The sequence below is a fragment of the Parasteatoda tepidariorum genome, chromosome 5 (assembly GCF_043381705.1).
Source record: "Parasteatoda tepidariorum isolate YZ-2023 chromosome 5, CAS_Ptep_4.0, whole genome shotgun sequence".
Taxonomy (NCBI): Eukaryota; Metazoa; Arthropoda; class Arachnida; order Araneae; family Theridiidae; genus Parasteatoda; species Parasteatoda tepidariorum.
This window is the reverse complement of record NC_092208.1, coordinates 10084965-10089444: the sequence shown is the minus strand read 5'-3', so window position 1 is coordinate 10089444 and position 4480 is coordinate 10084965.

Genomic DNA, 4480 nt, shown 5'->3' with positions numbered 1-4480 from the left:
GGAACTTGGAACAGTTCTTTTGGGATCGCTTAGTAATTCAAACTTGTGGGGAATTCATCTTAGACTATGCCAACCTTCATCTATCAAGAAGTACCTCAAGATAGAATCGAGTTAACATGTGTTATATACTAGTGAATTGCTATTTAACATTTGTAGTGGTAGTTACGCCACATTACTCCTCTTCCAGAATTGTATCTGTGATAGAATTCGATGAACGATTACCACTTGTTGATTCATGCTGTTAATATATTTAGTTAATTTTGCTCGTTATATTTTCTTCATTTTTTTAAAAATATTTTTCCTTTATTATTTTGTTTATAGCATTTCGCTCATTTTTTTCCCCACATGAAATGTTGTTGCATGTTATAACTTATATTTTTATGAGATATGCTACATATACGACATGTTACATGCTATACGACATGCTATAACTTATACATATTTATGAAAATCATTTCAAAATATTGGTACGATAATATTAAAAGCATAAAATGTTGAAAAATGTGATAATTTTTTCTTCTTCATTTTTTTGAAACTTTTTTTTATAAAAATAAATTCAAAATACTGTTACGATAATCTTAAAAATATAAACCATTGAAAAATGCCCTTCATTTTTTGAAAATTTTACTGTGTTGTTCCCTCTTAAGTTCGCAAAAATGTGGCTTAACGCGGTTTTCTGCTAAAGACTTCAATTATCACAATTCTTTTTTTGGGGGAGATTAGTTTGTCGAACAAGATATCCGGTTTCTATTTCACGTTTTGTTATTCCACCATTTTGAAAAAAGAAAAAAACTTTCTCTATTGCAAAGAGTGTATTGTTGCGTGAAAATTGCAATGCATTCTGGAAGGGGACGAAGAATTGGAAGCGAAGGAAGTGCACCAACAGAGGGGTCGACGGCCTCTTTTTTCCATCTGCTCATCTTGTGGGCAACCTTAAACAAGTCAGGCATGAGTATTGGAAGATGGTTCTCGGTGACTTTTTAAAAGAAAAAATAGTGAGATTTTTTTTAGAGGAAAGCTATTGTTTTATCCTTACACTAAGATGCTTAGCCCCCTGTACGCTGTCACTCACCAACCCCAATGATTGCTTCGCTTTCTGGGCAACAAAAGTTTTTCTTCTAAAGTTACAATTATTCACTTAACATATACATTTGAACTTCTATTTAACGAGCTTCCATTTTGAGAATTTCTCCATTTTGCGATTTCTTTCGAGAAACCAAGAACAGTTTGGAAATTCCATCGTAAAATAACTTCCAAATCGCGAAATGAATTTTTTATTTAACGAACTTTTCTTTGAGATCCACTTTTCCTATTTCCCAAAATATTCATTTCAAACATTCTATGGGGGAAATGAGCTTCAATTGATTTTCACAACTTAACTTTCAGAGAAAGCAGTAAAATGCCTTCATCCTTTTGTTTGCATTTCAAACGAAAACCTCAGACAAAAAGCATTTTATCAGTGGTAATTAAGCTTAAGAATGCATGTTTTAATGTATGTTTAAAATTAATTTTGTAATAAATGCAGCTATAATTTTATACATAAATTTAGCTTTATTTTAATTGGAAATGTATGTAGCATGATAGTGTAACACTGGGTAATGTTTTGCCCTATTCTTGCCTTCCATGAAGATTTCTTTTATGTCTAAGATTTACTAAATAAATAGTAGATACTAGTTTACAAGATACAGGTGTATCACTTGCTATTTTAATTATGTCTAGTATTTGTGCATTTAACACCTTCTTTGTGTTGTTTAAGTATTTCAAAAAGTGATTTTCTATTTAACGAGTTTTCCATATAACGAACTTATTATCGAGGTGTAGCGACTTCGTTAAATAGAGGTCCGACTGTATGTACTAAAAGGAATTCTGTTTTGCTTACGCTTGTGCTTGTGCTTCTACTATTCACGTCCAAATATTATTATCTATTAGTATTATAAATATTTAGATTTATTGGTGAACAGAAGTAATTCTTCTAATAAATCATTTTTTAAAATAACATTTATATTGTTATAACATTATATTGTTTGAACAAATTTGATAAGTACTCAACCGTAATTTAATATTTTCACTTATCGAATGGGCGGATGTATTAAATATTATTTTTACTTGATTCTCACTGTGCATGAAGCTGATTCTTACGTCCTAAATCATTTGATAGATCTCTGCAACTGTAATTTATAACAGTATAGCAATGTTATTTTTGCAAAAATAATGATTGAAAAACGGTTAATAAGATTAGACCACATTTTTAAATATCTTTATCTTAAAATGTAGCGCAGAATTACATTATAATGGTAATAAAAATAATAGCAATTCTCTTACGTTTAAACTCTTGAATTAAAAGCGTAATAATATCAGCAGAGGAAAGTAAGAGATACAAAAATATTTATAGAAAAACCCTATCATTATGACTTTTATTAATTTTATGCTGATAACAACCAAGACAATACAGAAATGAGTGAAGAAAAACTAGATCCTACCACGTGATTTTTCGGCCAATAAAAATGCACGGACAACAATGGAAAACTGCGACATTTTCATTGGATTTTTGTCTATACTAAATATCTACACAACATTAAACACTGTAAGGGGCTTGTCTTAACAAAATTTTCACTTTCTTGAAAAAATTTATATTAAGACTTGTATTATTCTGAGAAATTTGACACAAAGTAAAAATACTAAAGAAACTTCCAAAGTTACAGCAAAAATACTGAAACCTACTTTCTAAAAGCAAAAGATAACTCTCCCGATTTCTTGTCTGGTCTCGTCTGCAAAATTATGCATTTTGTTTATAGTTATTTATTCAATGTTTCGTCTTTAATTCTGTTTTTTTATATTTCAAGATTTTCCACCTCACGCGTAAGTTTACTTGACTTCTAATAGACCTATCTAGTTGAAACTTGTTTAGAGTACAGCATATTGTTTAAATTCATTCTAGTGTTGAATTTTTGTACAATGATAAATGTTTTAGATTTTTTTTTTAAGTCAAAATAAATTTCTTTTTTGAAAAAAACTTAAAAAAGTAAGTTTTTTTTCTCAATTTAAAAACCACATTATTATTTTTTTAAAAACACAGAATGGTTTTAAAAAGAGCACATTTCACTACCTATTAAAAGTTGTTTCAAATCATCAACATATAACTTTTATCATGCACGCACGGCGTCGTAGTATCTCTTTTCCCCTTTCAAATTTTAGCTTTAAATAAAATTAAATAATTAAAGTTCTTTGCAGTGTTTTAAAACAGTGTTTACATTTAAAAATGTATGTATTGATGCTAAACTCTGATAAAAAAATTCAGAAACTTAGTTAAATTTTAGACTAGTTATTATACACATATATATATTATAAACTGTGACTTTATATTTATTAATAAAAATACGAGACTAATGTTTAAATAGAATGGTTACTTGATAATATAAACAAATGGAATAAATAGATAAGCTACTGTGTGAAAGAGTTTTAGAAAAAAGGAATTGAGTGAATTCAGGCATGTTCAAAACAGTATGCGAAAACACGCGATTATTTTAATAGAAAATAGATTAACTCGTTTAACTTATCCAAACTTAAAACAATTTTTTAAGTAGTTGAGAATTTTTTTTTATCCTTTTTGGAAATATTTATGTTACAAAATGCTATTTTTTGCACATGAAATTTAGGATTGTCCAAATTATGCAAGGTACGTAAACTTATAACCAACCCATGAATTTTTTAATATAATCTGCTGTCGAAAGAAAAATAGTTATTATAGTGTTAATTTTATTTAAAAAGAAATATATTTTGCATGAGTAGCGAATATAATATCAAAAAAATTCAGAACCTGTCGTAAATGATTTCTTGCTGCTCACTCATTTCGCATAAAATAACAACGACTGCTCTGCCTTTATTACCGCCTTTTTAGATAAACGAAAAATAAATTAAATCAACAATAATGATAGTGCTATTTAAACAGGTAGAGATTATTTTAATCACTTTGCTTAGTAATAAATCTTTGATTTGTTGTTTGTTGTCATTCTATATACCATATTTCTGTTTAATATGCCTCTATTTAATCGGTATTAATGTTTCTTTCAGAATTCTATAAAATCTGAATAAAATGCCATGAAAATATTCTAAGGATACATGATTTCGGTAAGCATACTTAACATCTTTATAAATTAGTAAAAATTTGTGAGAAAGGGTGCCTAATGATATTCTTTAAGGATTTTGGAGCACCGGCCTCTGAAAGTACAGTTGACAAAACATATAAAACATATATTTATGTTTGTAGGGGGGGATTGAAATTTCTTAATCAGAATAAAAAATAATGCTTAATAACAGACATATTTTTGCACAAAATTGTGAGTGTTTCATTAAGCTATTCAATTGAGGGAATTGGAACAATTTAATGTTAAGCCACATTTTTCAGGAGTAATTTTTTTTTGGAAAACTGATTTTTATGTGAGCAATCATATGCTTGTGTGCACAATGCTGTTACCATGTG